The sequence below is a fragment of the Protopterus annectens genome, chromosome 5.part0 (assembly GCF_019279795.1).
Source record: "Protopterus annectens isolate FY-2018-M chromosome 5.part0, PAN1.0, whole genome shotgun sequence".
NCBI classification, from domain to species: Eukaryota; Metazoa; Chordata; order Ceratodontiformes; family Protopteridae; genus Protopterus; species Protopterus annectens.
This window is the reverse complement of record NC_056735.1, coordinates 827110863-827124740: the sequence shown is the minus strand read 5'-3', so window position 1 is coordinate 827124740 and position 13878 is coordinate 827110863. Positions and strand designations below refer to the sequence as shown.

General features: G+C 41.7%; 1 protein-coding gene across 1 annotated transcript in view; it reads right to left on the bottom strand.

Annotated features, from left to right (window-relative positions):
• The window catches only part of MCF2L (MCF.2 cell line derived transforming sequence like), a 1071259-nt gene that overhangs the window by 23695 nt on the left and 1033686 nt on the right, over positions 1 to 13878 (bottom strand). The window lies entirely within an intron of this gene.

Below are 13878 nucleotides of genomic sequence, written 5' to 3'. Positions count from 1 at the left end.
TAGAACATGTTTTAGAGTTTTGGATTGAGATTATCATTCATTGTTTCAAAGCACAAATGTATCAAAGCAGTGGAAGGCTCCCTTTAGCAGCCCAATGCCATGTTAAACAATGTTCTCCGTCTGCAGATGTGTAGAGTTGTATGTGATCTAGAACATGGTTTTAGAGTTTTGGATTGAGGTTATCATTCATTGTTTCAAAGCACATTTATTACTGCCTGCAGTACACAAAAATTAGCACCATTATAACTGGCCCACTGCTCTCTTAATGGAGTACTTTATATCCTGGATGATGAACATTGCAATGTGTGCTCCTATTAAACAGGGGAAATCACTCCGCACAAAACACTGGTAGAAGTCGCATATGTACCAGATGTAGGAATCATGGTAATTGCCTGTATGATATACAAGCACATTGTATATAAGGGTTTATATTATAACATCGAAGTAGTAAAATGTTGAATGTTATAATATCGAACCCAAAACAGCAAACGTTGAAAATAGCGAAGCTGCAGAACATCAAATTCTTTCCTAGGGAAAGAATTTGGTGGGCTGTTTCTGCTGCTTCACTGTTTTCTCTACTGTTGTGTGAAGGTTACGGACTGGGTTAAGGTAAGTGTGCGAACGGACCGGGTGAAGGTGAGTGTGGGAATGGGATAGTTAGGGACCCTAGGGTTATGGAGCGGGTAAGGTGAGTGTGTGATAGGGGCCTTAGTGTTAGGGAGCAGGTAAGGTGAGTGTGTGATGGTTAGGGACCTTAGGGTTAGGAAGCGGGTAAGGTGAGTGTGCGATAGTTATGGACCTTAGGGTTAGGGAGTGGGTAAGGTGAGTGTGCGATAGTTATGGACCTTAGGGTTAGGGTTTGGGTTAAGGTAAGTGGAAAGATAGTAGTGTATGTATGGTTTACTGTAGGGTTAAAAGTAGGATTTTAAGTGTATATGTGTGGATTACTTTTTTTTGTGTGCTTGTGTTGTGTGTTTCTCGGAACAGCAAATTTTTTTCCCTGGGAAAGAATAGCTGTTCTGAGCTTTCGATTATATCACATTTCGACATTCTAAGTTCGAGCTTATGGTGTTTGATATTTTGGGTTTTTGATTATGTGCTATACATTCGTATATAACATCATGTGCATTGCACACTACTAACAGGTAGTTGAGAGAGTAGAAGGCCTTCCTTGTACCAGACACCAGGTGAAACAGATGGGACCTCGATGGCAATGTAAATGTAATCCATACTGCATAGAATCTCACAGAAATGAGCTATGTTTCAAAATGGCCTCATAGATGAGTACTAGGCTTGCTGGTCTTGCAGGTCATTTTATGGCTAGCCAATTAATCCTTTTGGTGCTTCAAATAACCTATCCCATTTGGTTACAGATTGTCCTTACTCATCCTGTGGTTGATAGTTAAATATTACCTTTAATAAGAAAAACTGGAATCAAGCCATAAATTATATGAGGGGACCCTTGCAGGGGATAAAGATTTTAGGAACTGCCTCTATCCATTAGTAGTACAGGGCAGTCCTGGAGTAAATTTTCTGTTTCCTATCCACAGAGCTAAGTTGTGATTGAATATGGACAGGGATGAAATGTATTTTATGTGGATTGGTAGTGTATTCCAAAGCAGTGGTGCCTTTTGTGAGATATACCTTCCCCACCAAACCATTCTTTTAATATTGCAGAAGAGGTTCAGATCTCTGGATCAAGTATTCCTTATGCCATTTGACTTGTTTATGTTAAGTAAATCCATCAGTAATGGGTTGGAGGATGCCTTTCATGCCAGACACAGGTCACTTTTAGCAGTCTGTTGGATACCAAGTAGTATAGTTACAGAGCTTTGAGTCGATACATGTAGGTCATGCTGTTAAGCCTTTGCATCCTTTTAATAAGTTATCTCTGTGGGCATTCTAGTTGTTGCATGTGTCTAGAGAGATACATGCCAAAGAGAGCATTTTACTCAATGATAGGCCTAAAGAAAGCTGAGTAAAGGGGGGACAATGACATCCCTAGATTTAGACATGATCACCTTGTTTATAAGCTGTGCAATATACAAACACTTTCTTACAACAATAGACACATGTTGGTCAAAAATTAGGTCACTGTCCATATAAGTTCCCAAATTCCAACAAGGTCAACTCTTAGGGGTGTATTGTCAATGTGGTAGTCCCCATTAACCTCAGTGTTGGTTCTCCCCTCTCCTAGAAATACATGCTTCTCCACCAACTGCAATATCACTTTAAAGAAGTTGTGTAACATCAGTGAGAGGATGTCCATAAAATCCTAATGTGTCCCCTGTCAGACACTGAAAGGTCATTTAGTTAATTCTAAACAATCCTTTGTCTCTACAGCAATAGGAAGTCCATGTATCTCTCTCAATTCTATGTGTGTGTAACATGCCTAGCAATTTCACTATGGTGTCACTGTCCATGTGGCAGCAGTTGACAATGTCCTGTTCATGGAGGTGATGGTATGTTAACTGCTGGCAGACCTATCTGCAATGTGGAGAATGACAACTTGCATCTTTGCAGACACTGGCTCCTACAGTGATCAGTAACACTTGCTGTTCAGGTAAGCCTACGGCTATCCTTAGCATATTACCATGGTTGAAGTTCCAGTACAGAAAGAAATCCTGATGTTCAGAATAGAAGAACACTGCACATTTAGCACTGGAATAATACATCTCTGAATCACTTCACTATGTTTGATTATGTCATTTGAAATGTTATGAGTTTGATTAATATGATGGCATGTATCTGCATATCATTATGTAGCTGTTTGCATACTATGAATATTGTGTTATTTCTCCCGTAACATTATAGTGCTGTGTCTCTGAACCAACACCTCCCTGTGTGTTGTGTCTCATCTCACCATTTCTTGTAATATTATACACTAACTTTTTCTGATACACCCCATGGTTTCTTCTGTTTTCAGTACGTTTGCCAAATATGTTCAACCTGTTCTTTTTTATAATCCACTGACAGTGAAAAAAATAATGAAATGTGTTACAATCTGAATTAAAGTTAAAGCACAAAGGAAATCTAACATCCCCTTTACATAGTATACAAACATTATTTGTAAAAAGCACATCTATTATTATTGTGATGTGGTATTCATGCATAATTATGAGAGAGATTCAATTTCAAAATGCTGAAAATGTCTTGCAGCATTTGCTAAATGACATATAACCCTTTCCATTTTATTAGATTCTTTCATTACCAACAGCACTGAAAGGAATACATTTGTTTTATAGGTGATTTTATAGGAAAAATGTCCTTTCTTTAATAAAATAATCATTATAACAATGAAATAGTCATTTGGAGCTAGAATGAACAACTGATGGGTGCAACATTCATGAAGTACTCTGAGCAAATATTGTGATATGCCAAATCAAAACACTGAAAGACACTAAAATTGTACTACTCTTTTTGCATATTATATGCATCTCCCTAACACTGGTACATTGTAACATTTTACTTCAGCATTTTAGCATGGTCATCTAGAAACCACTTGCACAAAAGTGGTAAAATAGTTTTAAAACAATGCTGTGTGTCAAATGTGAACTCATCATTTTAGATAAAACTGCATAGTCACTGTGATATGTTTCGTGGGACATGCGTGCCACTATATGGTGTCTTGCAACTGTATTGCAAGTGTAGTACGAAACAGTTTAAGGCTGTTAACTGAAATGCCCACTAAAATATATTACAATAAAAGCCACAGGAAAAAAGTTTTGACTTGGCTGTGAAAGGCAAAGACTTTCTTTCCCTAGGTAGAAAGAACGGATGATGCACAGCAGGGTATGCATAGTAAGGATGGGTTAAAAGTGTGAGAACAAGATACACTGCATAAAAGATTATGAATGATAGTGTTCTTTACGCAAGGGGAGGACAGGGATCGAGTCTGTATTTTTTATTTATTATTTGCTTCTTGTTTCTAGGTAGACACTGACAAATGGGTACCTACTAGACTCCCTAACTAGAGAAGTTAGCAGCAGGGACTAGGTAACCTACAACATCCCAAAAAAGTAGTCTGGATTAGGCACAAACAAAGCAACTGGTAGACAGCAAGTGAGTGTCTATTTAAATGTCAACTGCAATTGAATTGTCACTATATACAGATTTAGGCGTACTAGTTAGTAACAATTTAAGGTTTATGATGCATGCTCAAATTATTAAAGTAAAGGCTATTAGAGTTGTTGGGATAATTTTCTGGAACTTTGATGGCAAGATTAAGGAACTCTTAACAAACGTTTTTATCACATTTGTTTGTCCAGTTATTGAATCTATGTTGTTTTTCATCTTAGCGTAATGTGATTTGTTGGTACTTGAGGGCATAGAGCAAAAGTTCACAGTGGATGTGGAAATCTATATACCTCCCGATTGCAAAATCTGGGACTTTTTTCTATTAATTAGTATTTATGAGGAAATTTATGTCTAGCATATCGAGCTCTTACGAATGAAGAGTTATGTTTGGAATTTAGAACTGATTCACGTAAAACTACCAGAGGAGTCAGTTATATCAATAAGGTACGAAGGCGTAGAACTGTTTTGAGAACTAGATATCTATCTCAGTCAATGGTTTATTAGTAAAATATACTCCCCTTAGTCATATGTCCATTACAGTCATTGCAATTGTTTGAAAAGAATTTAAATACTTGGGCAAGGAGTAGGAGTTTTTCCTTAGATTTGGAGTCTGTGCTATAATTGGCCTTTGGCTCTAACATAGTTTATTATAAGCTATTGACCTATTAATAATAATCAAGATATTTTCTTTATTTCAAGTTTAAACAAATTATCATTTGGTGAAATATCTCTGTACACAGCTAGGATACTGTGTGACGAGATACAATGCATGTAACGTGTTATTGTGCAATGAGGATATAGGTGAGGGCTCACAAAATATGCACAGGGATAATTTAGTTTTGTATTACCGGTGAGAACTCACAAAGTACAGGCATTAACATTTTTTATTTTACATTATATGGAATTATAGTTTGGAAAGTACAGTTTTGTACCTACCATAAATGTAGATGTTCGAGTGCTAATACAGCTGCAGTCATAACAGATGGGTTTTCCTGCCGTCAGGCGGGTCCTCGGTCGGCCGAATTCCAAAGTCTAAGTCCGGCGTCGGTTGTCGTTGCTTCCTCCCTGACGTCAGTGCGACAGGGGTACAAAAGAACCAGCCAACGCCATTTTCTTCAGTTTTTCTTGCCCCAGATGTCAGGTGCCCCCAGAAGGAAGGCAATACATACATTTATGTAATAATGCAATGCAATATAATCAAAAAACAGTAGTTGCAAGCAAATACACCATAAATGAATACCCCAATCAGGCTGTATGAGGAGGTGTTAGCCATTAGGCCTGTCCCAAGAGGGGAAGGAGGGAGGAAAACCTGGACTGCAGCTGTATTAGCACTCGAACATCGACATTTATGGAAGGTACAAAACTGCACTATGTTCATCGGCATACAGCTGCAGTCATAACAGATGGGTAGAATCCCAAAGCTAAAAAAGGGGTGGTAGGCACAAGGTGGAACTAGGAGGAGCCAGGATGCCCTGCAAGACTGCAGTGGCAAAGCCTGCTCTAGATTTGGAGTATAATGGTAGATGATAGTGCTTGGAGAAGGTATGTACAGAACTCCAAGTGGCTGCTTCCAAAATATCCTTGATAGGAACCCCCCTGAGGAAAGCTGCAGAGGTAGCTGTGGCCCTTGTGGAGTGAAATCTGATGCCTGCAGGTACAGTTTTACCATGAAAAGAGTAACAAAAGCGTATGCAGTGGGCTATCCATTTTGAGATTGTCTGTTTGGAAATTGGCTTCCCTTGAGCTCCTGTAGCATAGGACACAAAGAGTTGCTCTGATTTTCTGAAAGGCTTTGCTCTGTCCAAATAATAATGCAGCTGTCTGTGGATGTCCAAGGAATGTAGTAGTCTCTCCCCTTTGTTTTGAGGATTAGGGTAAAAGGTAGGTAAGTGGATAGCCTGATTCAGAGCTACCCTGGATACCACCTTTGGCATAAAGGACGGATTGGTTCATAAGGAAACTCTGTCCTGATGGAAAATGATGAAAGGCTGCACAACCATGAGGGCTTGTAGTTCCGATACCCTGCGAACTGAGGTGATAGCCAGAAGGAAGGCTGTTTTCCAGGACAAATATTGCAGTTCTGTTGAGGCAGCTGGCTCAAAAGGAGGCAAGGTCAGTTTTTCTAGAATGAAATTGAGGTCCCAAGCAGGCACTGGTTGTTTCCTTGGGGGTTTTATATTCTTAGCCCCTCTAAGGAACTGTCTTAAGAGAGGATGAGAGAATAAAGAAGGATCAGTGTTGTACTCTGCAGAAATGGCCGAGGCATGGATTTTGATGGAGGAGAATGAAAGTCCACTGCTTAGCATCTCAGCTAGGTACTGTAATATTTGAGGAAAATTCAGTATTCCAGGATTCTGACCCTTTTTCTCATTCCAGGCACAAAACTGTTTCCATTTTGCGGAGTAAGCTTTTCTAGTAGAAGGCCTTCTGGCCTCCAAAATGACATCCTGCACCTCCTTGGAGAGTAGGGTCTGTTGTGAAGTTAAGGAATCTTCCATGCGGCTAGATTGAGTGTTTTCAGCTGACTGTGAAGAGTTTTGAAGTTGTGCTGAGTCAGAAGAAGAGGCATTAGAGGTAAGATCCATGGTGAGGAATGTGTCAGGCTCCTCAGGAGTGGGTACCAGTGTTGTCTTGGCCAGTCTGGAGCAATGAGAATCATCTTTGGTCTGTCTGCTCTGGTTTTTAATAGAACTTTGGGCAGCAGAGGAAGAGGTGGAAAGGCATAAACTGTCATTGTTGTCCAACTGAAAGAGAGTGCGTCCATTCTCCAGGCCTGTGGATGAAAGGTCCTTGAGCAGAATTTTTCCAATTGATGATTTCTGTGGGAGGCAAAGAGATCTCTGTCTGGCCTTCCCCATGCTTGAATTAACCCTGTAAAAACTTGAGGATGCAACTTCCATTCGTGTGGATCTGTCATATTTCTGCTTAGGTTGTCTGCCAGTGTGTTTTCCTTGCCTGGCAAGTACTGTGCTTGAAGTTCAATTTGTAATTCCAGAGCCATGTTCCAAAGAGACATGGCCAGCCTGCATAGGGGGTATGAATGGGTTCCTCCCTGTTTATGTACCACATTACTGTGGTGTTGTCTGTCCTTATCAATAGCTGACCTGGATGCAGATGGTTTTTGAAAGCTATAATAGCATGTATTACTGCTAGCATTTCCTTTTGATTGATGTGTAGGTGCTTTTCTTTTTGGGACCATTTGCCCTGAATGCACCGATTTGTCATGTGCGCCCCCCCAGGTGTAGTCCGAGGCATCTGTTGTGATGACCTGATTTACTTGAGGCTTGCAGAATGGGAGACCTGTGTTTCTTTGGCATGCTTGAGCCCACCACAGAAATTCCTTTTGAAGACATGGAATCAGTGGTATTATTGTTTCCAAAGTGTGGCTGTGTTGAGACCATAGGTTTTTCAGGTACCATTGAAGTTTCCTCATATGCAGCTTTGCACATGGGATTAGTAGGATGCAAGATGCCATGAATCCCAGAGCCTGCAGAATTTTCCTTGCAGTCAGCCTGGTGAAATTTGCTAATTTTCTGAAGTATTGAGTTAGTTGCCCCTGTTTCTCTGGCGTGTGGTAGGCCATCTGGGTGTTTGCATCCAAGCTGGCACCCAGGAAAATTATTGTTTGAGAGGGTATTAGCCTTGATTTCCTTTTGTTGACTGTGTATCCCAGAGAATTCAACAACATTATTACAAAAGCCAGATGTTTCAGAAGTATGTGCTTGCTGTCTGCTTGGATCAGGCAGTCGTCCAAATATGGGTATAGTTGTATCCCTTGAAGTCTGCAGTAGGCAATTACTGATGCCAGGCATTTCGTGAACACTCTGGGTGCAGTAGATAAGCCAAAGGGCAATGCAGAGAATTGATAATGGGTTGAACCTGCAAGAAATCTGAGGTATCTTCTGCAATCTTGTCTGATTGGGACATGCAGGTATGCCTCCTTGAGGTCCAATGTTACCAGCCAAGACTCCTTGCCCAGCGTGGGAAGAAGCTGTTGTAATGTGAGCATCTTGAATTTTGGCACAAGTAAAAATGTGTTTAGGATGGATAGGTCCAAAATAGGTCGCCAATCTTTTCCCTTCCTTGGTACCAGGAATAGTCTGGAGTAAAAACCTTGACCCTGTTCTTGTGCAGGTACCTCTTGAATAGCTTCCATGTCCATGAGATCTGATATTTGTTTTTGTGCCTCTGCCCTTTGATTGTGTGGCAGGTTTGGCATGCCTCTCATTTTTGGAAGGGTGTGAAAGTGGAATCTGTAGCCTCTGTCTATAATGTCCAGGATCCATTTGTCTTTTGTGACAATATGCCAATTTTTCGAAAATAATGACAGTTTTCCGCCTAAAGGTGCTGCCATTTGAGCCTTGCTTGGCATGCAAAGGGGAAAGTCATTGGGACTGCTTTCTGAATGGCTGTGAACTATCCTCACCACCTCTTTGTGTAGGTGCTTGCCATTGTCTGCCTCTAAATGATCCTTGAGATTGCCCTCTGCCCCTCGGGCACCTGTATTTACCTCTTTGGGGTCTGTCCGTGGCTGGAAAGGACCAATTTTTGGAAGGCCAATTTCTACTGAAACGTGGAGGTTGTACCTGTAGGAAATCTTTCACTGTTTGCATTGATTTTGCCTTTTCCTCCATTTTCTTTAATACCTCCTCAGCTTTAACACCAAACAATACATCTTTTTGCAGAGGGGCATCTAGTAATTTAGCTTTGATATGATCTGGTAAGGTTTGCTCTTTGAGCCAGGCATGTCTACGTATGACTGATCCTGTAAAAACAGCTCTACATGAGGCCTCTAAAGCATCAAAACCACATTGCAAGGTATGTTTACCCACTTGTTCTGCACTATGTATCAAATCCTGCAACTCCTTCAAGTCTGGTTGTTCAGGTTGTGACATTTTGCTTCTCAACTGTGATAACAAAAACTGTTGGTACTTTAACATATGGAACTGACAGCTTAATGCCCTCATGGTTAAGGTGGCCGAGGTGTATACATTTTTCCCCCACCTTTCTAAAGCTCTGGAATCTCTCTCTGAAGGTAATGGATTTTTAGCAGTGGAGGCCTTAATTCCCTTGGGGCCCTGTGAGATACTTTCTGGGTCAGCCGCATGGCTTTTGTATAGGAATTGGTGTGAGTCAGGAACCCGGTAATACCTGTCAGGCTTGACTGGGGCTGGAGGTAAAGAGTCTGGGTTAAGGCAGGCCTCCGAATACACATAATCTAGAATGTCTAAGACAGGAGGTATAGCCAGAAGCCTGTGCTGAGGGAGCAAGAGAAAATCCCTAAGCCTTTTCTTGGAGTCTGAGTACTCTTGGCCTTCCCAGTGAAAGTGTTAACTCAAGGTATGCAAGGTTTCCCCAAAAGAGTAATCCTCAGGGGGGGAGACAGAGGGAATGGACTCCTCTGCATCAGAATCTTCAAAAGGGGAGTATGAATGTTCCTGGTCATCAGAATGTTCTGAAATAATGGAGGCCTGGTCCGAGGAGGGGGATTCTTCCTCCACTCTGGGCCTTTTGTCCTGTGGGGGTTGAGAACCCCTGATAAGAGTAATCAAATCCTCAGCCATTTTGAGCATCTGCTTTTTAGGAATGGGGCCTTGAGAAGGGCCCCGAGGAGCTTGTCTTTAAGTATGCATGGCTGCTTTAGACTTAGTGAAAGCCTTGATGGAAAAAGAAGAGGAAAGCCTGAAGACACCTTGAGAGGTGGCAGACCTGTCTAAACTCTGAGTTTCACCGCCAAGAGTGGCTTCGGTATCTGTAGTCGGGGTGTGGGCCGAAGAGCCTGCGACCTCGGGCACAGTAGACACTGCCAATGAAGTGTCATTGGTAGTCAGGGGCTGCGTAGGCACCTCACTGAGAACCGGACCACCTGTATTCGGCTTTGGCGTGGTGTCGGTAGAAGCCGCGGACCTTGTATGTTGGTCCTTATCTTTGCGTCTTTTACTCAAAACTGGAGTCGGAGTATCCGACGACATAATGTAATTAAATTTTTTGCCAAAATAGTGTTGGGTGAACTCCGCCCGATGCTTAATAGTGCGTCTGTTGAATGTAGCACAAAAACTACAGGCCGAGACGTCGTGGTTTGGGCCTAAGCAAGGAATGCAGAGTGAATGAAAATCCTTATGCGGTATTTTCTTCCCACATGAAATGCAATTATTAACTTTGTCTGACATCGGTCTGAGGCAAGAAAAGTTTCCCCAACGGGGTACTTAGCTTTCAAGAAGACTTCAGTTGAAAAATATTCGTAATCTCAGGAGGTGGCCGACCGGCACTTGCGAACTGCTTCTGCTTCGGGCACCGCGCGGCAAGAAAGACTGAAGAAAATGGCGTCAGCTGGTTCTTTTGTACCCCTGTCACACTGATGTCAGGGAGGAAGCGACGACAACCGACGCCGGATCTAGACTTTGGAATTCGGCCGACCGAGGACCCGCCTGATGGCAGGAAAACCCATCTGTTATGACTGCAGCTGTATGCACGATGAACATCTTCAGAGAGGCAACAGATTTCTTTATTTAACTGCATAAATGCAAATTACCAGACTGTAATACAACTCTCCAGAAAAGTGGATGTGGAATCCTAGAAAGTAAGAAAATAAACTTATTATAGCTGTCCCAATAGCTATGGGCAGTACATTCACCTGTGCTACTGACAATCTAGATTGAACATTAGAGCAAGTATCATTAGGCCAACCAACGTGTGGAGGAAGGAAAAGTGAACATCAGCTCAATTCCATCTCCTGGCAGAGTGGTGGAAGTAGGGGGTGGGCTTCAAAGCAATGTTTTTCTAAGGAAATAGTCCTTGATCAGGAATGGAAACTTGTGGAAAAGCAGTTCTGGTAAGGATGGCATTAGGTTTATAGGTAGGTACTAGGCTATCTGCCCGAGGGCATTTATAAGCCTAGCCAGAGTGTGTCAGCTTTTGCCACCCCCATTGATTAATTAACTGATCTTCTGTCAAGCAGAGTCAATTAAGTGATCCCAGGGGTGTATTTTCTGTTACCCATCCACTCGTCAAGGTTTCTCTTGAAGAGTGTTAGTGAGGGGCTCTGCCTAATGTAGTTTGGAATTTTGTTCCAAAGCATGGGGAGTCTCTGTGACAGGAATCTACCCCTCCAGCACCTTCTATTTATTGTAGTGCCGAGGTTTAGCTCACTAGAGCACATGGCTCACAGTGACTTGGATTTCTTTAGGTGGAGCATGTCCATCAATTCTGAGTTGGACATGGCTTTGTAAGTCAGGCAGAGATCACTTCTGAGTAAGTAATATGCCACTGAGTACACCTGGAGTTTTTTCAGTTGGGCTGCATAGGACATATGTTTGTGGCCAGTAATCCTCTTGGTGAGGTACTTTTGTGGTCTTTCCAGCTGTTGGAAGTACATCCCAAATGGGGCATTGTACTCTATGATGACTCTGATGAGTGATGAGTAGAGGGGCACTATTACCTCTTTATTTCTAGATGCAAACCCTTTAGCAATTAGATGGGCCACATAGAAGGATTTCCTAACTACTTTGGCAATATGATTGTCAAAGGAGAGATTATTATCTACCTGGGTCCCCAGATCTCTTATTACCTCTTCTGTATTAAGGGGGCTGTCACCTATGTGGTAATTCGTAGGTGTTTTGTTTTTCCCAAATGGGATGACTATGCATTTTTTGGCATTTAGCTTGAGGCCATGACTTTGACACCAGCTGTCCATCTCAGTAAGGCTCTTTTGGAGGATGTCCATGTCAGCGGGAGAGTCAATTATGGCTCCCAGTTTGCAGTCATTGGCGAACTTGGTTAACCATAGTCCTCCTGTGTTTACCTGTACTTCTGAGAAGTATATGCCGAACAGTAGGGGGTCCCAGGACCAAGCCTTGTGGGACACCACTTGTGACTGGTTTAGAGTTGGACCTGGAGCCCACTATTCCTACCGTGTGAGTTCTGTCTGTAAGCCAGTTGGCAACTCATCTCATGATGTAGAGGTTTATGTTCAGCCTGGTGAGTTTTTCTGTAATACGGAGTGGGGAATGGTGTTGAAAGCCCTGGTGAGGTCAAGGTAGGCTGTGTGAACCACCTTTCCCTCGTCTATGGCCTTGGTGACTGTCTCGAAGAAGTCAACCAGGTTTAGTAGGCATGATCTGCCCTTAACAAAGCCGAACTGGGTCGGGTCATTGCAGAGGCAAAGGGTACCCCCCGCCAAAAAAAAAAAGTCTAATATGCACTAACTTAGCACATTAATGGAACAGTTGTAAGGGATGGTAATGGAAGCAAGAAAACAATCTTCTTAAGTGTCATGACACAGGCCACTCCACCAGCATCTAGGAAACAGGGCTTGGTGCTATCTGAGGGTAGCTGACTAATGACTGGAGCCGAAGGGAACAGTGCACAAGGTAAGGCACAAAAACGATGTTTAAAAGATTATTATTCTTATAATAATCTGCACGTGTACTGGCAGTTTATCTAAGAAAATAACTTTACCTTTTCAAGACAAATACACTGGCTAAATAGGCAAGTATAAACAAACGAATGAATGAGTGTCTCAAAGACATGGCACAACAGGTTGTCACCAGATGTCATTAGTGTACCAGCAACTAGAGTGGATATGAAAGTGAGCATCTTGATGGAAATTGGAAGATTAAAACTTTCTACCTTTTTTCTGCCTTTACACATATGTAGTAATTGATGTGTTTATTTAGGATGTAGTGGGTGCTCTGTGGTTAATAGTTATAATTCAAACAACTTTAAGTTTAGTGGTTTGATCCTGACTTCTGTTAGTGTTTGCAGGGACACTGCATAATTCCACATTTGCATGAGTCTTCTATTACATAAGCGTCTTTTTTCTTCCCACTAGCATATTTGATAGAATGAATATCTGGTTTATACTTTGTCCCAGATTTACATACGTACAGCCAAAGCTTTCAAGACTAATCCATTTCCCCCGTTCCCAAATAATTACATAAGTACCAAGGTAAAAACAAGCTGCAGGGTGAACAACTATTAGCACTATATCCTTGCAGCACTTCCTTTGTTGGTCTGATTCTTGCATGGGATGTTTTCTTTGACAAGTCTACATGTCCTTATCATATCCCTCTGAGTTTTTGTTGGGTGCTTTGACTCCTCAAATTCCAGATATAAGTCAAAGGCAGGTGATGATTCCCAAAATTACTTGTGAGTGAGTGAGTGAGTGAGTGAGTGAGTGAGTGAGTGAGTGAGTGAGTGAGTGAGTGCGTGAGTGAGTGAGTGAGTCAGTGAGTGAGTGAGTCAGTGAGTCAGTGACTGTGTGTGTGTCTAGCTAGCCTGCATGTCTGCAGGTATTTGTGTTAATGCTGTGAAGGATATGTCCCCCACCATGCCTCTCAATTGTCCCTGATTTGGCAGAAATCATCTAATTTTGCATCACTTTTGTGCCCTGCTCCATGTAAAATGTTTGATTTTCTTGTACATCACTGAGCATTGCAGTCAATAGTGCCAGCCATTATAAGTTCACACTTTTTATTATTCTGAAAATGCATGTTGATGCAAACTTGTTTTTTGGTTAACTTTTTAAGAAAAATTAGAATAAATGTTAAAATTATCCATAATTTTGGGCCTCTGCCCCCCCCCCCATTAATTTTGGCTTTGCCCAGAATTCTTGAGCAAAGAAGTTGAGAAGTTTGACGTCCATCTTTAATTTACTCACTTTGTCTCGCATCCCCTGAGTTTTAGGATAGCCTTTTTCACCACCACAACCCCGAATTGGACTAACTATGCAAACATAAAGTGAAAGAATGTATGCATGAATGATTGAATGAATGCAATGATAAATGTTATGAATTAATTAAT